Source organism: Camelus ferus, chromosome 2, assembly GCF_009834535.1.
Source record: "Camelus ferus isolate YT-003-E chromosome 2, BCGSAC_Cfer_1.0, whole genome shotgun sequence".
Taxonomy (NCBI): domain Eukaryota; kingdom Metazoa; phylum Chordata; class Mammalia; order Artiodactyla; family Camelidae; genus Camelus; species Camelus ferus.
Genome location: NC_045697.1, coordinates 14,468,743 through 14,495,982, shown reverse-complemented (window position 1 = coordinate 14,495,982; position 27,240 = coordinate 14,468,743). Strand labels below are relative to the sequence as shown.

Genomic DNA, 27,240 nt, shown 5'->3' with positions numbered 1-27,240 from the left:
TGCTGAAGATAATTAACTTAAAATTACAGAAGTTACTTTGGCCACCTATTGTCAGAAGCCAAGATATGAACCATGACATCCATTTGCTCTTGTGACTATCCTCTTATGCTGTTCTTGAATAATGGCCTTAGTGTACATGAAAAATATCTTATTTTAAACCTTTCTTCCCTCTTCAGTGCTATCAGTTAAACTCCCTACGGCAGGCAGTAAATGGAACCTTTTCCCTCTGGCCAAAGTCATCATTTAGAGATTTCTGTAGACCTGCTGATTTTGACATGTTCCATGGTGGTTGGATTTCAGTTTTGCCTGGCATCCCACAGCTGTGAAGGATTGATCCCCAGCACTGTGCCCAAGCAATGTTAATCTTTTCATAGGCTGTGCTTGTCCATCACTTTCCTCCTCTAATAAGAAGGTGTCTGCAACTGCTGATAGTCATGCTGGTGAAAATCAACGTACCTCGTCCAGACCCTGTTTGATGTCAAAGACATAGAGCAGGACTGAGTGCTCTGATGCTTCTTGTCAGCCACAGATACTGGGCTAATTTAGCTTACATTATTTTAGAGGTATGCCTGGCTCCCAAATAGCTCTATTGAAGTGGTCCTGTAATAAACCTCTAAGAAAGATACCACTGCTTACTTCTGCAAGTAAGTGGCATTTAGGAAATGATCGGTCCAAAGTCTTCCTTTCTCTCTCAATTTAGTTGATACAGCCACTGAAATCTGCTTAAAGGAAAACCACACTGCCTGTGTCTCCTTCATCAGTTTTTATTAATAGAGTAATACGAAAACAGTCTGCATTTATTCTTGCCTCCAGAGGAACTTGTAACTTCCCTGGCTTACTCAATAGTGCCAAGTTGTTAAGAAGGGCAGGGGATCTCTAATGCCCTTTGAATTTAGTAGAAATCTTCCTTTTCCATGCATTTCTCCATTAAGCACCTTATTTTCCACAGGAATGAGTGCAGTGGTAGGTTTCACAGGTGTCACACTGGATCTGTGTTCTGGGGAAAAAGTTCACTGGCCATTAGGAACCCCGCCTACCATATCCTCTGGACCGTAAAAGTGACTCTCCTCAATCTGGTAAATGCCACATGGACCCTTCCTACAACACATCCATTAGGACACTTCCCTTAAACGCCTGCTGAGAAAGGTTAGTTACTAAGGAAACCGGAGGCCCAGAGAGTAGCAATTTGTGATAGGCTGATGAAATGTACAAATGTAATTCTTGCCTGGCTCAGGGATTAAGAATCCTAGTTTTCTCAGAAGATAAAACTGAGACACATTGTGCAAGCATTCTCTTAAGATAATCTCTGGCAAACACCGGCCTCCCTTCTTTCATCCTGTGCAGGCTACACCCTGAAATGATTTGAAGCCAGAAATCAGAGAATACCATGAGAATTTGAGAATAGCCAGCAATATCTCCTAGGCCATATGCAAATCCCACCATTACTTTTAGATAATTCTATATCCTGTTTGGTGATTTAATTATAGTTATTAATATTATTGATATACAGGGTAAGTAGTGGATTTTCAATGACTACAATCATACCCCAAAGGGCTTCCATATACATCTCATTATGTCTCCAAAACCCTTTATGGCAGGAAAGGCATGGATCATTATTCCATATTTGAAGATCAAGGGCACTGAAGGTCATGGGCAAGAGTGTACAAAACCTGCTCTGGGTCATGTAGTTGGTTGGTGAGAAGACAACCAGCCCAGCAGCAAAGCATGGGCTTTGAATCCAGACAAACCTAATTCATTCTCACTCTCATTCTTGCTCGCTCTCTGTCGCTGTCTCTTTCTTTCTCTCTCTCTCTCCCTTTCTTTCTTTCTTTCTCTTTCTCTTCCTTTCTTTTAAAAATTGAAACACTGTTAATAAACATAAACATACATCAGAATTATTGTGCGGCTTAGGTGAATGCTAATATATATAAAATGGTTTTTATATTATAGGTGCTATGCAAATGTTAGTAATTATTTCTGTTATTCTGACTCCTCTTAAGTGCTTTTTTCACCATATCATTCATTCTACTCAGTTCTAGGAAAAACTGTCTTCTCAAGTGCCATATAAATTTATATGTAGCAGGCACTGTTTTTTTAACAGGTGCAATGGTTTACTTCTTGTTTTTGCTGCTAGGAAGCTCAGTGTCAAATTTAAAACCCATTCATATGACTAGACTAAAAGCATTATAATACATTTCTTTATATTTTTGACTCATCTCTCAATTTTAATCTGTTACTTTATTCTCCTACAGTGAATATACATTTTTGAACATCACCTCCAAGGAGGTGGGGAAAAATAACAAAACAATAACCACATAACAATAATGATGAAGTCAGAGCAAACTTTAAAAGAAAAGTACTCTGAATTTTTATCCATTTGACTCCTTATGGAGGTAAAAGTTTATTTGCTTTTAAACGTAGTTTAAGTAAATAATAGCCAACACTTACTGAATTCCTGTGTAATAGACGGCACCTCAAGGTTCACTGAGGATGTGAAAGCAGATCCTTAACAAAAAGTTTATCATTAAATTTAGACCTGTATAAACATGTGTAGACATGTACAGAAATGAAGCGTTAGATGTCTGAAGCTGAACAAGTATCAAAAAGACAAAGAAACATGGCACAGGAGCTGGTCATGTATGAAAGGAATTTTGCTGAGAAATAAAAATGTAAACCCTTATTAATTTACCTCCTTCATTCCATTCAGAGTGTAAGCACCCAAGTTTGTACTATATTCTTCCTCTGTTCTCTCTGGTAAGATTGGAGTAATGAAAGGAGGATGTAACTGTATTTAGAATAAGAAATGAGTGTCCTTTCATAGATGTATGAATTTAGGCAATCTCTCCTTAATGGTCCTCAGTTTCTGTACTTGTAAAAGGAAATTAGGAACCCTAAAATTTCCTTAAGCCATGAGGTGCCTATCTCAGAAGTAGCTTCAAGTCACCTCTCTCTCTCTCAAGTGATCAATATATTTACTCAAAAATATATATACATATGATTTCACTTTATGCAAAAAGAAAGCTGCAGAGTAGATGCTAAGCAGATTTTTTAAAATTTCTTGGATGACTAGCTATTTAAAGAGACGTGGTGGAAAATCATTTCCCCAAGTGTAAAGATTGTTAGAGATGGAAGTGGCCTGGCATTTCCCTCATTTTACAGATGAGGGACCTGGGGCTCAGAGGGATGGAGGGAACTGTGCAAAGGCAGACTCTTAGCTGAAGATCTGGTGGCTGAAGTCTTTCAATGCTTATCATTATACTAGTATCTGTTCAAAAAAAATCTATTTTCTAGATAAGGGGGAAGTAGAAACCTGTTCCTGGTTTTGGGCGGACTTCACATTAAAAGCTATTTTAAGGGACAAAGGCAGTAAAATTAGGGTTCAATTACAGACAACAGGAACATTGTATCAGATTTAAGAAGAAAGGATTTTAGTACCCGGTGTTACATGGCTTACAAACTAGTTAGAAAGGCTCAAGGAGCAAGCTGTAAGAGGAGTTTCTAGAAACAACTCTCAGCTCCCAGACTCACCCCACCTCTGCCATGGTCAGCATAGCTGACCAGTGCAACAAGGGACCCCATATCCAGGAGCTGTGATCACAGAGCCATGCTGTTTCTGCCCCAGCCCTGCATCTCTCCTCTCTGTTCCTAATTCAAGTGGAGCTGAAATACAGATCTCTAGCTGCAAGGGAGTCTGGAGAAGATACTGTTTAACTTGCCTGTCTCTGCAACAAAGAGTGACTGACTCTACAGAAGGAGCTTGAAGTTGATGTTAAATGAGGCAATCTACACCATCTGCCAAGAATCCAAGAAAGTGGTAAGCGATAGGATTAGTGGACCCAAACCATATCATGTGAGGAATAATGTAAGACAGGGGTGACAAATAGATTTCATCTTACCAGCCAACTCTAGCTAATTGGCTGCCAAAGACATAGAACTGAGAAAGATTTGAGGGCTGCATCTTGGCCCAGCAGCATAAAGCCTGATGGCTGATTAGTGATGTCTGCCAGAAGGATGGGCATGAGGCAGTCAGAGTCCTATGAATGCCACATACATCCCATAAGTCGGTTGCTGCTTGACTAGCGTGGTTGACCAATTACTCCACAATGCCTGTGGTACTCTCGATGTTTCTGTCATCACTATTTAATTTTATCTTGATTGACTTCTTTGCATTGTCATGATGATCATGCCATATGGAATAAAAGCAAACTATAAATTATTTGAGGATTTAATCATCTCTACACCCTGCACAGTACTTGAATATACATTAAATTACTATCTATTGGTTTTAAAACCTCAATCATTCCATCAAAAAACATTAATTCAGTGTTCGGTTTGCACAAAATATCATATGTCATGCTCTCAGGCTTAGTGAAATGCAAGTTTTTAAGAGATCTTCCCCACTGAGCCTCCTTTAGAGAAAGAGTGTGTTTTGTCCATGTGTACAGAATCCTAAGTCAATTTGGAGCAACTTAGACAGTGGACTTGTTTATGGACTGTGGACTCAGTTTATTATTTGGAGCTTATCAGATTTTTATGTTCTTTTTACCATTTTTTATCTTGAGCACTTGTGTTCACTTGAGCTGAAATTTGTTCATAAATATAGCTTTGCTCTGAGAGTATGCAGACACACATCACGTAGAACGGATGTGCATAGACCTTTGAAATGGGGATGTCGAGTTATGATTTCTGCATGTTTTCCTTAAATCCTGCACAAAAGGTTGTCTGTTTCTTAAGAAAAACACAGGGAAATGTTCCATGTGACTCTACCTGCTGACCTGCATGACCCACTCTATACAAAGCGAAGACTAAATCACACTTCCAGGAGAAAAAGAATCTGGGCTGACCCATTTTTGGTGACATAATGACTTACTCTCTTTTGATGACTCTTCATGAAGAAGACCAGATTTGGGGGTTCACTGATAAGATTGGATTGAGCATGTGTGGATGTGGTTATTAGAGCTGGATCCTCATTAACACCACCCATTCATTCTGTCAATTACATTATATTTATTGTTACATAATGTGTTTATTATTTTCTATATGCTTTGCGAAGTTCCTGTGACATGGAGGTCTAACGTCACATCTGGTCATTAGGGGTCAAACAGAGAAGGGGGAAGTGCAGTAAGTTCTGCACAAGCCATTATGAGGATCCCTGAGGAGAGACACTGAAGCCCTGGGGGTGGATAACAGGAGGAAGGTAACTCACGCTTCATTGGCTGAAAAGAAAGACCGTTGAGTCAAACAGACAAAGATTCAAATCCATACCTCATCATTTGACAACTTTGTAACCTTGGCAAGTTACACAAGTTCAGGGTCCTCATCCCTTAGGATTGCTGTGATATTAAATGAGTAATTAATTTTTTGATCTAATATAAAATTATTAGGACAGAGCAAAAGATATGCCTTCTATTATAAATTAATTCTAAGTGGGAAAACAATCTCAGTATTTCTGAACGTCATATGATTTCTTATAGCTGTTGAATTTACGGGCTCTGATTTACTTAAATTTACCAGAATTTACGTCTTGTCAAGGCTGTTATTACTAGATAGTAAAATTCTATATTTTTAAGGTGGTGGCCAGGAAAGAATAAATAATAACTTTAGTACTTTATATTGTGATAATTGAATTCTTAAGTAATGACATCACTGCCACTGTATAAAGGAGTTTTGAGATGACAATGAGGATGTAGTTCTAAATTTGAATAATAAAAGTAAATGCACTTTGTTCCTTGAATCCATGAAAATGCTTAATCATAATCTCCCTTTGTTTTTGTTTTTTTTGTTCTTTGTGAATCACTGTCATTTTGAGGGAAAAAAAAAAACACCTTGAAATAACTTATGACTGAAACACTTAAGTTTATAATTTCAGTCTCTTCTACTGTGAAATTTGTCATAGATAAATAATAAAAGCGTATGTTTTTCCTTTTTTCTTATTAAGAAGTATGTTTATAGTACAGCCAGATTGTTCATTAATAATCATTCATTTACACCTATTTATAAAATGTGCACTCTGTGCCAGGTACCGTACCTATCACCTACAGGAATGTAACAGTGAACAAAGCTTGTGTTTATTACTGTTGCTGTAGGAGAGCCAAATTTGCTTTTTAACACATTTCATTTATATTTTAATACAGGAAGGAAAGAAAGAAAGAAACCTGGGTCCTTCTGAGTATACACTTTTGATTGCTCAGTTTCCAAGTCCATTGTCCTATCTTCAACCACTTAAGTAAGCCCAGATTTTTCTCCTCCCGTGTTCTTGCTTCTTCCATCAGGAAAGTAAATTCATTAACTCAGTAAAACACAGTATTGCAGGCCCAACACTCAGATGAATAGAATGTGTTGTTAATCTGGTTTCAATTACATTGAAACTTTATTACCTTTAAACAGTGGTAAGTGATGCCTCTTCAAGAAGGTGTATGAGTGAGTTTGTGGGAAAGAGAGAAGAGAGCGTTAGTATTTAGTCTTCTGTTTGGAAGGAAACTGCTTGACCAGAAGCTGCTAGTTCTCATTTGAGACTTAAAAAAAAAAATCATATCCTTAATCATTTCTAGATAATCAAAGTTCTCTCCTCAATATTAATGAAATATTAATTCTAATCACCTTTGCCAAGATTTTGGAATCATTCATCTAACACTTCTACCAAATTGATTCAGATATTTAGAATTTCCCAGATCAACTGTGTATCAGTCAGCTCAGGTTACTATAACAAAACCACACACTGGGTTGCTTCAACAACAGACATTTATTTTCTTACAGCTCTGGAGGCTGAAGTCCAACATCAGAGTGCCAGTGTGGTCGAGTTCTGGTGAGGGATCTCTTTATGGCACATAGATGGCTGCCTTCTCACTGCATCCTCTGTGTACACAAGGCGAAAAGAGGGAGAGTGCTTTCTGCTGCCTCTTCTTATAAGGACACTAACCCTATCAGATCAGGGCCCCATCCTTACGAGCTCACTGAACCTTAATTACTTCCTTTAAGGCTCCATCTCCAAATACACACTGGGGGTTAGAGGGCTTCAATGTGTAAGTTTTAGAGGACACAAATATTCAATCCATAGCAAACAGAGCCCCATATCACTGTAGAACCATATTCCATAAAGGAGTGTGAGTACTTTGAAGTGAAGAACAGAAAGGAAGTAGAGCAAACACAGCAGAGAGTGCGGCAGCGATGCTGTGCATCTTGCGTTTGATGCTAGTTTTCTCCGTGGGCCTTCTGGCATCCAGTCGGTCTGGGGAAGTCGGGCGGTTTTGTAAGCGCTCTGGAGCAGAAGGCTATGATTGCATTAATAACCGCACTATTTGATTCAGGGGCTATAACCTCATTGGCTTCCACCTCACATGCCTCTCCACTGCTTAGAGAAGCTAAATCTGTGAACTTACAAAGGGGAAAAGCTTCTAATGGCATCACACTCGCTTGTACAGAGTATTGATTGCATCAACTTGGAGTTAAATTGCCACTGAAAATACAGTTAGATCTCTCCTCAATGGACTGGGGATCTTGATTGCAGAATGGCTATGAGTGGAATGTTTTCCAGTGTCAAAGAACAGCCATGCAGATTCAAATCAGCTCAGGCTTATTCATTCTAGCCAGGAAATATGGGCAAAATAAGACATCCACGGGAAAGGAATCAAATGAAACTTTGGGCAAGCTTTTCACTTTCTCCTCAGCATCATAGCTCAAAAACAAGAGAAAAGGCAAAAGGTAGGAAGACAGGGAGCTAAGATAATAGGGAGTCACACCAGCTAATGGCTACGGACCTTCCAGATAAAGAAGGTATTTCCCTAGAAATCTCCTTCCCCAGTGGAGGAAGAATCAGTACTTCAATTGGTGGTGGTTGAAATCTGCTTCACTCTGTTAGTGAAATACGTGGGCAGAAAGCCCGATGGGAAGACCCCACGGCCAGTCCTACCACACAGTCTGTCAGAGTAACATGTAGGGGGGTTGGTTCTTTTTTTTAACAAGAGCAATCATACTTTCTTTGGGACGTCTGGGTGCTACAAAAGACATTGGGATGGGTCACTTCAGGATTTCCAAAAGATTACTTTCAAAGTGGCCTAAATCTATCTCATCCTCGCCCTCTCTTCCGAGAAATCATAATTATCATACTCTCCTTATTTGAGACAGCTGTGAAGAGTAATAGGGAAAAAAAAGGAGGGGGCCACATTTATATGAAGATGTGCTCAAAGCATCACTGCCATCTGCCAACTGGGTGACCCGTGGGGAGATACTGTCCCCCTCTGCCCTTCAGCTCTTACCATGCAGAGGTGTGACAGAGAGTCAAAGAGATGATGCAGTTAAAGGGCCTTACACACAGCCTGGGGTGTGTTCCATAAAGCCCGGAACTTCCTGCCTGTCAGAAAAGGGATCTCAGAGACAAGCTGATACGAAGGTATTGATACTTTAAAGATTACCATTCTCAGGAATATGATCATTGCTAAAAACAAAACAAAACAAAAAAGTGAGTCATCTCCAGTGATGGGATTTCAAATGGCAGCGGTGCTGATGTTATTAAGAAGAAGACAAAAGGGTTTTCCTGTTTACACTCAAATCATATGCCCCCACTTCGTCTTGGGGGACGCCCCCAGGCCTATCTGCCAGAGCCACATCCCTCATTGTGCGTTTCGGCAAAGCTGCACGAGGCAGAAAGGCTGCTTTTCTGGGACTGTAGTTCTTTTCCTGGTAGACGCCATGCTGGGGAAGCCTGGTAAAAATTCTCCCTCCAGCCAGGTGGGGTGGGTGGCATCTCGCACTCCAGGATGGAAGAGCCCACTCAGAGCCAGCGTGGACAAGAGGAGCAGAGGTGACAGCCAAGCTCTGGGCTCTGCCAAGTCTAGCCTGTTATTTGAGTCCGGGAAACGCTGGCTTAATTAATTGAAAAATAAAGGTTATTGTCAAAGCAAACTAGAAATGAAGGACCTTGGTCAATACTTACTGAATTTTGCTTCCCTGGGCTTTTCAGCCTTCCAATATTACATGGACTCAAACTCTCTTTCACTTATGACCTGTTTCTGGATAAGTCCAGGTTGAATCATTAACGTGGCAATATTGCGAATAAATAAGATCTAATTCTGGAACAGGAAAGTGAACCATCGGTTGCTTTTGGAATTCTGGTGTTGCCCCAGAAACAGGAACTATTTTTCTTCTCCTTCATTTTTATGTCTAGATTTCTTTAGTGTGTTTGCGCAGCACTTGCTGTGTCACCTCATTTGATCCTCACACCAACCTGGGAAAAGAGAAGAGTCAAGGATTTATCATCCTGTTTTTCCAAATGTGTCAACTGAGGCACAGAGAGCTTGAAAAGGACCACTCTAGTAAATCAGTGCTTCAACTGCAACTGTGATCCAAGTTTCTGAGAGCCTTTCCCACCAGCCTGGGCCTTTTCAGAATCAATTCAAGGTCTTGCTGGTAGAGATTAGATGGGGAACAAATTAGATTATGAGATGGTGCATGCCGTTGGCCCAGTATCTGGCAGAAAATAAGTGTCCAGTACAAATGAACCCTTATCAGTGTCATTGCTTCATTGTTACTGTTGTGATTTTTTTTCTTCCCATCCTAAAATAAAGTTGAGACACCCTTGCCTCTCGATGCTTCACTGTATTGAAGTTATTTTTATCATCAGCAGTAACCATTTCTTAAGTTTCTGTTGCATATAGAGCAGGAGACGAGATTCTGGGAGGATGAAATGATAAAGGATCAACTCAAGTCCTCAAGACAGGATCCTTTAGCTGAACAGGGCAACCAGTGAGGACTTCAGATCCAGAAATAGCACTCAGAGTAGTTTGAGTTAGAGATGCTGATGGAGACTTGACGTCAGAGAAGACTAAGGGTAGCTGAGGAAGCAGAGATGAGATGTTGGTACCCCAGAGAAAGGACCAGAGAAGAGGCTTGCATGGTTCTCAGCATCTCTTGTCACCCATGGGCAGGCCCACCCCTAAAGATTCTTATTCAGTACAGCTGGATAAAAATCCTAGTTTTACGTGTACAGGTTCTGTAGTACAACAAACCAAAGTTGCTCTTGGCAATGGGGGACAACTGATTGCTCTGGGTTAGGTATCTGGTGCTAATTCACAGAGATGAACTTAATAAGAAAGTTAGCCAAATGCTGGTGCTCAGAGACACAGTAACTGCCGTGAACACGTGTTTAATAAACATCTGAGAGGAAGAAGGGATGAAAGGTAGGGGATAAAAGTGAAGAAAGGTGCTATTATTCCCCTGCTTTGAGTCTGTTAACCTGTGCTGCTGTGCTGGGATTCTGAGACTGTAATTTCCGCTCTCAGGTGTATCACTAGTTGCACTGGCAGTAACATCCTACTGCACTCAGACTGGTGTCCACACTCTGATCATGACCCAGGAGGTGCCGTGTGAACTAACTTAGATCAACCTTTTTGACCTCATCTTCTACCTCCTTTGCTCGCTCACCACACTTTCTCTGTTCCTTGGAGCACTGGCATTGCCTGGGAAGCCCTTTCCCCTTGTCTGCACACGGCTTCTTGTCCTTAAGGTTGAATTTTCATCTCAGACAGGCCACCTTGACCATCCAGTCATAAGTAGAACCCCACCACCCATCCATATGTCCCTCAAAGCACTTTTTATGACTCCGAGTTGTCCAGGTCATTTGTTTGCTTTTTCTCGTGCCTCCCTCTCCACCATCACCACTGGACCATCTCAGGGCGGGATCCTTGCCGGCTTTGATCATGGCTGTTCCCTGAACAATAAGATAGCTCAGTAAATACTCATTTAGTGAATAAATGGATACTGTCAACAGAACCTTCCTCCCTCCTTTTGTCTTCTTCCTCTTCCCCAGTCTTTTTCTTTTCCTGTCTCTTTCTCTCTCCCCACTAAATCACACTTGATTGAGTGGCTCTTAGGAATTAAAAAAATGAAAGGCTGCCCACCTGTCCCCTGTAGCCTGTCTACCTGAGCTCATGCCCCCAAATCTAACACCATTTGACATAAAGCCCCGTGATCTCAGGCTGCTTTGACTCTGTGGTGGTGGAAACACATCGGTGAGTCCCTGAGGGCCCAACCATTTTAAGAGCCCTTTGGAGATTTAGAGGAGAAATAGTTCTTTTTTTGGCAACTAGTCTGAGAATTAGGTTACATTCTGAATTAAGTAGGGCAGAATTTGTCATATATGGCCCAGTTCTGCACCTGAAACTTACGCACACACCCACACACACACACACACACAATCTCTGGGTGAGTTTGGTTTGCTATAATGGCGTGCACATTAGTTTGCATAAGGCTTCGACATGAATCAGGTGCTTTCTCAGGCATCACCACTTTTTATACCAAGAAGGAGGCAGGCAGCTGTGAGTATCCTCACTTGACTGATGTGGAAACAGGCCCAGAGAGGTTCATGATACTGGCAGAGGTTACACTGCTGAGCTGGAATTCTGGAATCTAAACTGGATTCTGCTGTGGGGTGATCTTGAAAGTCACTCGATTGAAGCTCAGGTTCCCTCCCTGGAAAATGAGGGAGTTGAATGATCTCCAAAGCTGGACTTTCAATCTTCGTTGTGCCAATGTGTCAAGGCCTGGGGTTCTTGTTGAATTGCTGCCCTGAATCAGCAGGTCCGCATAGGGCTTGCCTCTCTGCATTTTTAACAATTATCAACACCTCCCAAGTGATGCCTGAGCTGTTTCATAGACTACGCCTCAAAGAAAGAGGCATTAGAGCTAAATGGGCTTTTGGTGGATGGAGATGCCCTGAGATGTACAGGCATGTGGTAAAACTGGAGAAGCATGCTCTACTGAACAGGGTCTGAGACCGAGATTCTCTGCAGTGCATCCCTGTTTGAGCTGTGATCTTTGGAGAAGTCGTTTAGCTTGGTTGAGCTGGTTCATGGGGATCTAACTGTATCTGAGAGAGGCAATATATAATTTAAGTTTAGCAAGGAAGGTGGTATCTAGCAAACAAAGCCTTTGAACACAGAATTTTGAGTTCTTCAGAAGTAGGAGTTGTTTTTACATATGATAAATGACGAGATATTGTCCCCACACCTTCCTGGCTTATCTTTATCTTGGTTTATCTCGGGAGGAAGTCAGGGGAAGGGTTGTCTGGCAATAGATGAGTAAGCTGAGGCTTAGACAGGCTCCTGGTTCTCCTGGAGCCACACAAAGGCTGGGGGAAGCATCCCCCAGGCTAACCTGCAGCCTTTTTGGTCTCTGCCAGGATGAGGATGGGGCATTGTTAAGGAAACTGGCCTTTGTGGATTTGCATTGGAAAAGAAGATATCTGGGCTGATAAAAAGAAGATAAGTCAGTGAGGTTTTTCATTGTCTAGTGAAGCTAAAGTAGAGGTTCCATGATGCCTTGTTAGGACCAGCTCCTCAGTCATTGAGGGGGCTGTAATCCCCTCTCAGGCCCACTAGTCACAGTGAGTGATATGGACGTGGTTGCTTCTGAGGAGCAGATAACTTCTCTGTCTGTGGAAATGCAGCGGCCATCACGTTCAAGGTGTGTCTGTCGTCCTCCATGACACCATGGCCTGGTGGAAGTCATGTCCCCTGGAATGCTGAGACAGTGCTGGAGAGTGTTAGAAGGAGGGTAGGGCTGGGGGCTGCAGGGAGTCTGTGCACACAGGAAGGGAGCTGAGAGGGTACATATTTTCACACATTTGGTCACAACCACCCCGCGAGTTAGGTATGATTATTCCCATTTTATAGAACAGGGAGGAAGCTTAGTCTCAGGTGATGCAACCAGCTAAGGCATCCTGTGATTACCTTGACTCACTTACTAATTCAGTCCTCATTCCAGCCATCAGAATCAGGGTTCCCATCCTTCTCTCTGTCTAGAGTCTGCCTAACACTCCTCAGAATATGTCCTCACACATGTGATTCTAGACTGGGCTACTAATCAAAATCACCGGTAATTCGACAGGACTGAGGAAACAATGCCTTGTTGAGCTTGGACAGCATCTGCCTGCCTGGCCCTTCCGACAGAGCTATGCTATGCTGTTTCCCACACAGCCACGTTACCACCTCTCTTTAGTCCCACAGTGTCACGTAGTGAGTGAAACATGGGCAGTTAATCAGAGACCCAGGGTTCAAATGCGAGCTTTGAAGCTTATTAATTGTATGGCTATTCTCAATTTATTTTTCCTCTCTGAGCTCACTCTGTGTTCTCCTCCGTAGAATGGGATTAATCATCCATCTTGGGACCGCTAAGGGGATTAATGTAAAGTGCATGGAATAGTCCTTGGCCCACGAGGAGCATTCAGCAACATAATGAGCCTTTAACAAAGGTAGCTGCAGGAGGCTGCAAATAAGCTGTAGTGAATCGCAGAGCCGGGATTGGAACCTCATCTCTTAATCACTAACATGTTGCCTCGGCCGCAAATGGTAGCTTAGACTATTAATAGATGCTCAATATCCATAAGAAGAGACTAAGGCACTGGAGGGTGAGCACTGGTTGGCAAGCACACCCCGGCTTTCTAAGAGCATTTGTAGCTGAGGTTCCCACAAACCAATGTCTTGGCAGCCTCTTGTCTTCTGAAGAACAGAGACCAGTATAACGCCACTGAATTTCTCAGCAAATTTATTCGGTTGGTTCTATTAAAAAGGAAATGTAATAATAAATGTCAGCCTAAAATGATTGAGCAAAACATTATAAGGTGAATAAAAAAATAATGCAATGCCTGTAGTTATATATTCTACGTCTGTGCTTTGGGATTTTACTATTTTCATAAATGCATTTTCTTCATCAAGCATAGTGACTCTGATTTATGGTTGAAAGCAACAATCTGAGGCAAAATATATAAACTCCTTGAAGAGAATGAAATAGCAGGGATTGGCTTTTATTATGGACCCATCGTCCCTTTGAACAAGTTACTTAAGCCTCCCCAGCCGCAGTTTCCTGGTTGAGCACTGCGGATCACAGCCCTGCCTCACAGCTCTGTGGTGGGGACCGAAGGAGAGAGTGCCGTCTGCCACTGCATTAGCTTCAGGGATCCTCAGGGATGCAACATTGCTTAGGCTTTGAGTTGGGGACTGGAAGATTAAGATTTTCCCAGCTGAGAGAACACACGCGTTCCTTCAGTTTCATGAAGCCCAGTTGCTTCATCTGGGGGATGGAGGTAGTTCAGCCTGGCTTACAGGTTGGTTCTCATGGGGAAATGTCACGGCATTTCTCTGGTTTGCCCAGTGCCCAGAACGTTGCTCTTAATCCTCTCTCCACAAACCCCCCCGCAGCAGCAGTGGCTGAAGATTGCAGTGAGGGGAAGCAAGACAGGCAGCCACAACCCTGTTTCTCACCTGCGCATGCCAGGCTCTTGCCTGAGACAGCCACGTGTTTGCTCCCTCTGTTCATTGAGGTTTCTTCTTAAATACCACCTCTTCAAAGAAATTTTAACCGCCCATTATGACTCCAGTGGGTAGACAGGGAAATAGCAACGTCCAGCCCTACTTTCTTTCTTCATAGCATCTGTTACTCTAGGACATCACATTAGATGATGATGTCCCTACTGTAAGCCACTCTGCCCCCACTAAAATGTAACCTCCCTGGGGCCAGGAACCTTCCCTGTTTTGTTCATTCTCCTTCCTCAGTGTCTGGATTCCTCCTTGGCACATAATAGGCCTTCCACATGTACATTTTGTTGTTCTTTGCAAATCTACCTGGGGTCAGAGCTGCATAAACCAAAATAATTCTGGGCCCAAGTCACTATAGAAATGGTCAAAGGTGAATGTTTCAAATGAAAGATATAAGCTCAATATGATACAATATTTTTTTCTCATATTTTTATATGCTGGACAGATAATAAAATACTTCTGCCTCCCTCTCTAGATCATATATTTGTTCCTGTTTTATCAGTGAGCTCTGTTTCGAAACTAATAACCGTGACATTTTAAATACAAGAATACATAACATTCTTTAAAATAGTTAACCTTTCCATGTGACATTTCATTGGATGTCTAATTAGCAGTAACATTTTGTTGTTTGCCATTTTAAACATAACAGGCCAATAAGCCTCAAAAAACTAACCTTGCTTAAATAATCAATCTTCATAACCAGAGAATTTCTATCTTTAAAAGTTCTTCTCCTTTTGTCCTTCTTTCTCCATCCCTTTGACAACAAAATATTCCATTTGCAACTTTCTATCTGTGCTAAGCTTTCTATTAAGAATATCTCTCTTTTATAACTTTTGCTCTAAGGTAGGTTTGGTTTTTTTTTTTTGCCAGTTAAGAAAAATTCATCCAATTTCTATTTTCATATAGTCAAGGACAAAGCTTTGGCAACCAGCAAAGCAAAGCAGAAATAAGTTCATTATCCACATAGGGGAAAAAATCTTACCACCCTTGCTTTTATTTTACTGAGAAGCTTACTTTTCAGAAGCCTTATTTTCATTATGTGTGTTACTATGAATTAGAGAGCATGCAAAGAGTTAGAATAGTCAAACATTTATTTCGTTCTCTTAGGCTTTTGTATCTGGTCAAATTATTGTTTGGGGTATTTTAAAGGCATTAGCTCATGTAATCTCACAAAATTTCAGTAGAGTAGCATTGTTACTCCTCTTTTCAAAGGAGATGAAATGAAAACCAAATGGTTGAGAAACTTGCTCAATATTACCAAGTCACTGAATGCTTGATATTAGAATCCAGTGTGCCCATCTCTAAGCCCGTGTTCTTTCCAGAATCTTGTCCTGCCTTCGTACAACAGGGATTCAGTCCATACCCATATTTCCTCCTCATGTTCAGTGTTTGGTGGAAGCAGGACAAGGACAAAGCTAGGTCAAAGGAGGAGGAAAGAAGTAATGATAAGAGGAATCCCTGCATGGCCCGGATAAGATACTTGGTTAAAAGGAAGTCTCGATTAGGTGAAAGTCTAAAGTTATTTTCTAAGAAATTTGACTTTCCTGAGAAATGAGCAACAATCTGAACATCTTTTACAGGAAATGACTACATAAGAAATTTATTTTGTAAGTTTTGTAGCCTAGATGCTTCAGAATAAAGATCTGAAGGAAGTACTTACCCCAATTATTTCAGCAACCTCTGAACGTGAAAACCACATCTTATCCCGTTTTTCATGGGAAAAATAAAAGGTGAAGTCATCTCCTGAATCGTCAATTTAATTTTTTTTTTTAATGTCGGGCTTTTGTCTGGCACCTTGTAGGATGCTGGGAGCATCCCAGATGAATGAGATACAGATACTTCCCTCAGAGACCTCACAGACTTTTGGGGAGACAGTTATAAGAATAGATAATTACAAAAAAGTTAAATGACTGCTGTACTAATCAATTAGTCATTGTAGAACAGCTGAGAGATGGCATCTAATTGAACCTGAACAGACAAGGAGGCTTCTTAGAGGAAATGATAACTGAGCTGTATTTTAATGGACACATGAAAAATGTTTGACTGAAAGTAGAGATAGAATGGCATTTCAGGTAGAGAACATTGTACAACCAGAGACACATCATTGTGAAATAGTTGGTGAATACGGGGATCTGCATCAAGTGTTAAGTCATGCAGTTATAGGAAGTAAGTCTAGAACTGAAATGACATAATCATTTTTGCATTTTCGCACTCCAGATTTGCATGATGGGTGATTGGATGAGACGGTAGTACATTCAATCCAGATAAGAAGAAAAGATGTGTATGCTGTTTAGTGGAGAAGATCAGAGGTTCACATTTTGACATCTGGCACTGAAGGAAACATGGAAATCTAGGAGGATCTGCCTTGCAGGCTGTTAGATGAACAGGTCTCAGCATGGCGATGGCAAAGGAGGACATAAAAGTTGAAAGCAATCACTCTTAGAAATGTGTAGAGTGAGGTCAAAGATGATGTAATGCAGTAAGGCAATATTTAAGGATGAGGACGGGTAAGAAGGAATGGCGAGAGATTTAGAGTGAGATATCAGGAAACTTTAAAGATTCCAGAATGTCCACAGTGTCAAATGCAACAGAAAAGTTTAGTAAGTGATCTTAAAATGATTCACTGAATTTGAATATAGGAGGATAGTAGATGAGGTTGTCAAACAGTTTTGCTAAAGGGGTAGGGGTGAAATCATTTCTAGTTGATCAAACAGAAAATGAGCAATGAGAAATCGGAGACGTAAGCATAAAATAATATTCCAACAAATTTCCAAACGAAGATGGGGAGAAAGAGGTGAAAGTTCAGCTCTGAGGATAGGAGTCATTGAGGCATGGGTGCCATCTGTCAGTAAAGAAAGGCAATAGAGAGAATCTGGAGAATATGGAAGGGGAATCTTATCTTTGTTTTATTTTTTTCCTATAATGAGATGTATGTCCCAGAAATCTTTTTTTTCAGTTGAAGTATAGTCAGTTACAGTGTGTCAGTTTCTGGTGTACAGCATAGTGTTCCAGTCATGCATATATTCATGCATATACATATACTCATTTTCATATTCTTTCTCATTAAAAGTTATGAAAAGATATCGAATATAGTTCCCTGTGATATACAGAAGAAGGGAGGGGCTAGTTCTGTGTGCAGAGACCAAGGACAGTAGGGAGGAGAGAGACAGTCAGAAAAGTCTGCTCTTAAATATCTTCACTTAAAGCCTGGTCATTCTGGGGCCTCAGTGATTGAGAACTGTAGCCATCACATAACAGTGGCAAAGTCTGATAAAACTTAAAAAGGATCATTGGTGACTGGATATTTAGTGGTGACAAACACAACAAACACTGGCCAGACTGGATTTGGCTTCATGGTGTATGGTTAATCTCTGAGCCCATCAATGCTAAAGGTAAACATACGAGCTTTCATGGGCTACAACTTATGTTGCTTCTCCTGATTCAGTGTCCACCTTTCATTGAGCAGTGAATTTATATTGAAAAATAATAAAATCCTTTGTATGAGAAGAACCTAGGGAAGACTCAGTGTAATTACATCAAAAGCTCCATTTAATATTCAAGATGATATTTGCATGAGCTCTGTCTCTTCAGAACTTAAAGATGTGTGTTTATGAGAAAGTCTGTCCATCCTTGGTTAGCGGTTTCTTTTGTTGTGATTTAAAATTGAAAACCACTAAACAGGATATAGTTACCTGTTCTAGCTTTTTGAAAATCTTTGTGTGGTATCTTTGGGGAAAAAAAAACAGAATTATTTATCTTTAAAAAAAATTATGGTTAAGATTGTGAGCTGAAGAAAGATTAAACCTATGGCTTGACTTTATTAATTTGTATAAATAATTGTGGCCTAAGTATTTGCTTATGAAATACCCTGGACAGACGGAAGTGTGGTCTGTAAACAGGAAAGAGTCTCATTATGTGAATGGCAGTGGCCTTGTCCAAGAAAGGTCCTAACTTTTATTCCATCAAGACCATGTGAAAGCTTTCTGATGTCTTAAAAATGGAAAAGGCTTTGGTAATTCTCTTTTATGTATTGAAAACCAATTCTAAATGATAAAACAAAGGCAAGGAAATCAAACTGAATTCTGATTTTCCTAGGGTGATTTCATAAGTGCTTTTTTGCCCCAATTTGAAATATCAGATTCTTTAAAAAAAAAAAACCCTTTGGTGTCACCTTTTGCTAGTGCCCTCAGCATGTGCTTGTGAGTGAAGAAGCTCCCTACACGTCGTGCAAGTGGCCCCACACTCGGGGTGGGTGTTGAGTGTTTCAGCACCAAGCCAGCCCTTACCCTCAAGGAGACTTTTACCCCTGCTGCCTCGTGGCAGCAGAGCTCTGGAGGAGGGCAGAACAGACACTGAGAAAAGAGCATCTTTTTCCTTCAGCCAACAGATTAGTCCACTGACCTGCCTGCCCGAGTCTGGGCCCTGGACAGTGCCAGAGCCCCAGAGTACCCACCGGGAATGCTCGGAGGGGTAACTATTATTCATGTTTGTGATCTGCACTCTGTTTTAATAACTGTGGTTTTATTACTAGCCATTTTTCAGGTACCAGCCTTGGGCTAAATTTTAACTATTTTGCTTTGCACTGGGTAGGAAGTGATGAGAGATTGAAAAATAAATGAGACACACTTTTTTCTCCCATTGCTTATGAACTAGTTCATGATAGAGAATATGCAAATAATATAGGAGAATAAAGAGATGAGTGGATATAGGTGGGATGTGGGCGGTGTTTTATGTAGTCTGAGTACTGTGTGCAGTGACCAAGGACAGTAGGGAGGAGAGAGACAGTCGGAAAAGTCTGCTCTTAAATATCTTCACTTAAAGCCTAGTCATTCTGGGGCCTCAGTGATTGAGAACTCTAGCCATCACACAACAGTGGCAAAACCTGATGAAACTTAAAAAGGATCATTGGTGACTGGTTATTTAGTGGTGACAAACACAACAAACACTGGCCAGAGTGAAGACAGTAGAGAACGTGGGCATCGATAGTACTAACATTTTAAACCTCTGCCTTGTAGACTGGAACATTGGGATATTTTTCATACCTATTAGAGCACAGAGTATAGAGTAAGTGTTCAATAAATCATTGTTGAGGAATGAAAATTAGTATTGATTTGTATATATTGATATATACATATGTCAGTGTCTTTTTTGAGTGATGAAATCTTTAGGACAGGGTGTTTTTTTTAAAATAAATCTATGTAATCTCAGAAGCTGGCACATAAAAGATACTGAAAGAATGTTAACTGAATGAGTGATTGTAACAGTCTTCTCTAAACCTATTCCTATCCTGTGGTTGTGTTAGGTAATCCTACCTGAGTCTAAGGGGTAGGTATCTGTCTGGATGGAAAGAGTAGCTCTTCAGTGCTGTTAAGGGCTCAGGGCTGACTTTATCTCGGGCAGAACCTTTCCCTTGAGCACCTTCTTTTCTTCTGTCAGAAGATTATATGGCGTGATGAACTTTGTCACCGTTGTCATTGCTTGAAGTCTTGCTAGGTGCCAGTGTCTGTACTAAATATCTCTTTAAATGAAGTTCATTCTTAGATCAACACTTCTATGAGGTGAAAAGTATCAGTTCTAGTTTATACCTAACAAAACTGTATCTTGGGTATGATCTAGGATCTGCAGGCAAGAAAAGCTCTTGTGTTCCAGCTTTCTAGTTTATATTATGGGAATCCTAACACCTACCTCATTGATGTTCTTATGTAAATTAAAACTTCTACATACAGTAGGCATGTACGACCACAGACAAGGTCAGATACATTGTCGCTGCTCATTAAGTGGCAGGCGTGATGATGGTGATAGCCATGGCTGATTAGCAAGGAGCTACTGGTTGAGGATGACTGGTCTACAGGAAGACCTGGGAATATTGGTTGATACAGAGGTCTTTGGGAACCACAGAAAGGGTTTCTGAGTCTTGGGAGCTTCTTTAGGAGTGTCTGCTAAGAAAAATTGTATGGAATTTCTATGTACTCATAGGAGACAGCATAGTTTATCTCAAATATTGGAGAGCTGTTGAAGAATGTCATGCACACACGTGACATGATAAGGTTGTTCTTGTCGAAATTCCCCCAAAGGCAGTGTAGACAATGTGAATGGGGAACTTGAACAGAAATAAAAATGGCCTAAATAAAGGCAGAAGAGTAGGGCTAGAGATACCTTAGTAGATTTTTAGGAGGTAAGATGAACAGGAGTTAGAGACTGTTAGGACATGGAGGTAGGCTGAGTGGGACTTAAGAGTCTAGGATGGTTTCTAGTTTTCCAGCTGAGGAACAGGGCATTTGCAAGACTTCAGAAGCTGGTTTTAAGAGATAATTATTATGACTTCCATGTTGGACATGTTGCACTTGAGGTCCTGTGAGCTCTCCATGTAACTCAATGACTTCCTCATCTTCTTCATCTATCTCTGCAATCAATATTCCTTAGACTTGGTGGTGGTTGGAATAGTGTCTCCCCAGAATCGGTGTTTACCTGGAACCTGTGAGAGTGACCTTATTTGGAAATAGGATCTTTGACAAGTAATCAAGTTAAGATGAAATTATGTTGGGTATGGATGGGCCCTAAATCCAACCACTGGTATCTTTATAAGGAGAGGGAGATGCAGAGAGATGGAAGAGACAGAACGCAGGGAAAAGTCATGTGAGTACAAAGACAGAGATTGGAGTTATGGTACCACAAACCAGTGAATGCCCAGACACTCTAAAAGAGGCAAAAAATGATCCTCTCCTAGAGCTTTTGAAGGGAATAGAGCCTTACAGACACCTTGATTTTAGACTTGTGGCCTCCAGAACCATGATGGAATTAATTTCTGTTGTTTTAAGCCACTGAGTTTGAAGTAATTTGTTACAGTAACCCTAGAAAAGTAATAAGGCCCTCTTGCCAGCTTTAATTTTCTCTGTAGCACTTGGGGCCATCTGATAATCTATTTATATTTTCTTAATGTGGATATTGTCCATTCCTCCTCATTACAATTTAAGCACCATGATGGTAGAGATTTTTATCTTTTTTTTTTTAAATCCACTGTAACATCAGCAATGCCTACACGGTCGGCCCTTGAACAATGGGGGTTGGGGTCCCCAACCTTCCAAGCAGTAAAAAATTCCATGTACAATATATGGTTGGTGCTCTGTATCCTCGGTTCCTCCATATCATCAGGTGGTTCATGTAGATGGATTCTGCCCACCACAGACTGTGTAGTACTTATCTACTGAAAAGAATCCACCTCTACGGGGACCCACCAGTTCAAACTTGTGTTGTTCAACGGTTAAATGGGCAAGTGTGGATTAAAGACAGAAGCAAACCAATGACAGAACTCCACGGAGCATGAATATTCAAATTTAAGGGCAATGGAAATAAGAGAAGTGCATAATGGGAAAGAATGACCAAAGCCTTTGTGAGAGGAAAACCAGGAGGATGTGGTGTCAATAAAGCAGAAGAGGAGAGACACTTCAGGAAAGGAGTAGTCCCGAGTAGTGCATGATGCAAAATGATCTCATAAATTAAGAAGAGCTGTGGAAAGTCTTGATGAAGTTTAGAAGAGAAGTTCAGGGTGTGATGGCCTGAACTTCTGATATTAGATGGCAGCTCTTTGAGGAATAAATTGCTTTATTTTGCTAAAATATGAGAGGCCTAACTGTGTGTGTACACGAGGGCAGCGGGGAGGGCAGGGACAGATGGACGGGGAGAAATTAGAGGAAGAGGAAACCAAGTTGATCCATCTTCTGAACTCTGCTCCATTTACATCATAACTTCTTAGATTTGCCTTCTAAATTTTTCATCATTTAGACAGGAAGAGTCTTCGTTTTGTATGTTTTCCATACATTCTTCAAACAAGTGCTTGTTTCTGATCCTTTAGATGACGTTCAGCTTTACCAAACCTTTTTTCACCTAAATGCATATATACAAATAGAAGGGTAGGAGTGTATCCCATTGGCTGGGAGAAACCCATGATCAGTGTAACCAATCATTTGCTTTGCCCGGTACTGAGGGGTTTCCTGAGACGTGAGACTTTGAGTGCTAGAATCCCGAGATACCCTTGATGGACCAGGATGGGTGGCCACTCTACCCATGCACACTGTTAAGTAATTTTAATTCAGAGCTGGCTAAACTGCTTTCTGGTTTTCTGCCTTTTTAGCTAGACACGGTATCTAAAGTTTTGTGGAAAGAAAGGACTGGAGAGTCAAAATCAATACAGTTTTCACCTAAGGCAACAATTGTTTGGGTTAACATTGTGAATGTTCACTAATATTGGGTCTGCCAGATCTTATCTTGAAATTGTTTTAAAATATCATGAACCATGGATAATCCTACTAGAATCCAAGTAATGATCCAACTTCTGTGTCATTACTTTGGAAAAGCTTTCATTAAGTTATCCCCTTCAGTTGGTAGAGCCGGGTGCTCCTTCTGTGGATTTCCACAATGTTCTTATTAACTTGGAACATTGTACTTATCAAGTTGTATTATAAATACCTATTTACTTGTATTCATCTCCCACTAGAGCATCAGAGTTGATGAGAGAATTAGGTTCTATGTTTATGAGGCATTTAATAAATACTGGTAGAATTAGCTAGGTTCCACTCTGTACTTTTATAAATAATAGTTCCAAACGTGGCAAGGAATACATAAGTTATGAGGATTTCTCTAAATTTCAATGATGCAAAAACATGATTTTTATAAGCAGTGTTTCTGTTTTGCAATATTAATCAAACGTAATAACCTGGAATTTTTTTTCTAATTTGTTTATTTACAGTAATGTATGCCATAGCAAAACTTTAAAACTTCATTTATATGAAGAACTTTAAAAGCTGAAAATTAAATCTTCACTTATGCACATTTTGACAAGTCAGTTTTGATTTTGAAAAAGAATAAAATTGGAACTATCTTTGAAATTCTGTATTTGCTAAACATAAGTTAATGTAATGTATAGCTTTTACATAGTTTTAAAAGTGACACCAAAATGCCATATATTAGAGCTAACATTGAGGAAATGCATTTCTTTGAACATATTTTAATACTCTTATTATTGTTCTCTGTGTCCAGTTGCACACACACACACACACACACACACACCAAGTTCTTAGTTTTTGTTCTAATGTTTCTATTGTTCCTCTCAGAATTGAATTAGGTAGTCCCCTGGAAATAAATCATGTCTTCAATTATTAAAAAGCCCTAGAAACAGTAGACATTTTAATATAACACTGCTTTGGCAAATAATAGCTTAAAAATGTATGCTGGTGTATTGTTTTCTAGCTTTAAAAATACCCTTTTAAAAATATAGATAAACATGGCATTTTTCTAAGGCACTGCACTTGCTCAGCTGCATACAACTGAAATGGCATTGGGACGTTATAACTAAATTCCACACATTTTAATTTAAACTGTAATGAATACTGAAAACAAACAGCTAGAATTCAGTCTCAAATCCTCCTCCAAAAATCAAAATGCTAGCAAGAAAGAAATATTTTTGTCTTCACTTTTTTTTCTTTATTTAGTAAAGCTGTTCCATGAAGGGATTAATATTGTATCAAGGAAAAGACTTTTTTTACTTTTAATCAATTTTTATCATATTTCAAAGAACTGCGATTTAAAAATATTATGGTCCTCAGAATATTTTAAGATAGGAATAAATACCCGTGAGTTCTAAATATTGTAATCCCATCAGTTACAGGCACTATTACAGCTGCAAAGAAAGCAGCAATTTAAATATTTTATTCCCACACACTTCTTTCTCCTTTTCTGCTCACTAAAATCATCATTCACTTTCTTGGAAAAAGGCCATCTAGCCACAGTCCCAAAATAAAACCAGCAAAAATATCTTAAGAAAAATACAAAAAGGTTGTATTTTGATACTAATTGTTGGTTTCATAATTTCTTGCTTTGTTTAGAGAGGTGTAAGAATTTATTTTGGGCTATGCAATTATTCCCAGTGGCCAACAGCTAAATTATTTGAGCAGAAGAAACTAAGGTGAAAGCACAAATACTGCACCATAGCAAGAAATCCAGGAGATGCTTTTCTAAGTTCAGTAATTTCCAGGAAGTTCAATATGTTGGAGTGAATCGTGTACAAACTCACTGATGGCGGGGAAAATGTCCCATAACTGTGCCTTACTTTACAAAATCTCAAAACACTAAACTTTGAACTTACAGGATGAATGACTTAAGAAGTAAGTTTTATAAATGAATGTCTCAGTTTTCCGAAGAGTTCTGCAGAGGTTGACTTTAAATTGCAAGCTCCAATACATGCAAAACACAGGAACACGATATATGAGTACTTCTCAGGAAGTAGCTAAAGATGTGTTGCAGGGTACAATGCGTTGAAAATCACCTCTGTTTCCTTTGTGATGAACAGTAAAATCAAGTAGGAAGACAGGCAGATGGTCGAATTAATCCAGACATTGCCCAAGCTTTCATCTCCTTCTGCCAGAAGGAGGGGGGGTGGGACAGAACCAGCTGTATTCCTGCCTTTCTCTCTGCACTGCTCACCTCTCACGCTTCCCTTTAGTCAAGCTTTGCTAAGACCCCAAAAGGCCAGATATCTTGTCAACCAAATACCCTTAGGCATTGTGTAGAAAAGTTGACGTATGGGCCTGAGTCCGATCTCCATAGCCTGAGTCTGAAAGGCTGCCTGCCAGGTTGACCCTTGTCTGGCATCTGTGCACTTGGATTTCCTGAGGGTTCCCATTACTTCCTAACTGGTAAGACTGGCTCACAGTTCCTAAACTATTTGTTCAAAAAAATGCAGTTTATAATAAACCCCTGATTTCCTTCTGGGAGTCTGAAATTGTGGTACATCCTAAGCAGAGTGTCTACGTGACCTGACCCCAGTAGAAACCTTGGACACTGTGTCTTTAATGAGCTTTCCTGATAGGCAACAATTCAACATGTTGTCATGACTCTTGCAGGGGAAATTAAGTGGGTCCCACATGACTCCACTGGAAGAGGGTTCTTGGATGCTTGCACCTGCGTCCCTCTGAACTTTGCCCAACATGCCTTTCCCCTGGGCTGATTTTGTTTTGTACGCTTCTGTTGCAATAAACCGTAGCCATGAGTAGGACTGTATGCTGAGTCCTGTGTGTCCTTCTGGTGACTCACCAAACCTTTGAGACTTTCCAACACAAGCACGTGTGATGTAAAATGTGATTATATAATATATAATGAATTAGTCTCTCTCCTGTGCATGTGCATGGTACTAGCTCTGTTCTATTATAGGAAGAACTGAGAAAATAGTCACTCAGATCATATTTTGTGTTCTGTGGTTCTGATGCGGAATCCATGACTCTACTTCCCTTACGCTAATACTTTCCCTTACTGTTTAGCACTTTCACATATGCCTTTACTGATGAGGAGACGATAGTATAGAGACTTAGAAACTGGCCCAAAGTCATTCATCCATTCACTCAATATTATTTTGACCCATTATGTGCCAGGATTGTGCTAGGTCATGGGATATAGATTGAAAAAAGAAAACAAAGAGAAAAAAAGTGTTATTTTTCAATACAGTGAAATAAATCCCAATTTAAAAGTATATAAAGAGGTAGTGCAGCTGGACGATTCTCTTACTGCCTAATCACATAACTAATATTTAGAAGAAATAACAGGCAAGCCAAAGTTTGTCTGACACAGAGTTTGTCCTCAGACCCTTGGTACAATCATTCAGAGGAGTTCTACTCAAGCTCACCAATCCAAGGTGCTTTGGTTGTGAAAATAGTATGCAGGTTTTCCACACTCAAGCAATGGCCTAGAAATATGAAATCATAACACGTTTTTTAGTTTCAGCTTTTAAAGAAAACAAAAACTGATTAGAAAAGATACATGCACCCCAATGTTCATAGCAGTGTTATTTACAATTACCAAGATATGGAAGTGATCTAAGTGTCCATCAACAGATAAATAGATAGACATGATGTGAGCTACACACACACACACACAGGAATACTACTCAGCCATAACAAACAATGAAATTTTGCCATTTGCAGCAATATGGATGGACTTGGAGGACATCATGCTAAGTGAAGTATATCAGACAGAGAAAGACAAATGCTATATAACATAATATATGTGGAAGCTAAAAAACACAACAAACTAGTGAATAAAACAAGAAAGAAGCAGACACAGCTATAGAGAACAAACTAGTGGTTACCCATAGAGAGAGGGAAGGGGGAGGGCAATAAAGGGGTGGTGGGGGGAAAGGGTTATTGTGGGTTTATATGAAATCATTTATATAAAACTTCTGAAAATTGTAAAGCACTATAGAATTTAAAGAATCTTTCATTCAATAAAAAAAAACAACATGGACTATCTCATGCTCTCAATCAAATCAAGATAATTAGGCTCAAAGTACAGAAGCTTCAAGACTGTTTAACTAGTGGTCAGTGCTTAATATGCCAATAATTCAAGCCATTATGTACTCAGAACTCATTAGGAATGTATTAGGTATTTTAATATATCCCAGAGTTGGAATGATACAAACCCAATATGAGAAAAGAATAAATCATGAATAACTGCCCACTATGTACTGGTAGCTACATAATGAAGAATAAGATACAATATTTGATCCTGAGAAGGGACATGCAGTTAAGTACATGACAAGATGCCACAAAACTACAAATATATTGAATATATTGGAGTTTAATTGGAGTGCATTTGTGAATCTTTAAAAGAAATTTTTAAAAAATGCATTGCTAAAGCTGAGTGAATTAGACAGGGCTAGACGCTGCTTTTATCCATTCTCATTTCTTTGTCACTTACAGAACACCAATTTTAATTGGGGCAGCAATGAGCCTAGATAATACAATTAACCAGGCTTTCTTGCTGTTAGAGATAATCATTTAATGCAGTTCGAACAATGAGCTACAAGTGGAAGTCTGTTGGTCCACTGGGTAGAATTTCCAGACAAACTTTTGATTTCTCAATTCAGAAGAAGAGAAGGAGGGGA

At 40.0% G+C, this 27,240-nt stretch overlaps 1 protein-coding gene across 5 annotated transcripts in view; it reads left to right on the top strand.

Annotated features, from left to right (window-relative positions):
* Nucleotides 1-27,240, top strand: part of KCNIP4 (potassium voltage-gated channel interacting protein 4) — an 813,618-nt gene that overhangs the window by 624,036 nt on the left and 162,342 nt on the right. The window lies entirely within an intron of this gene.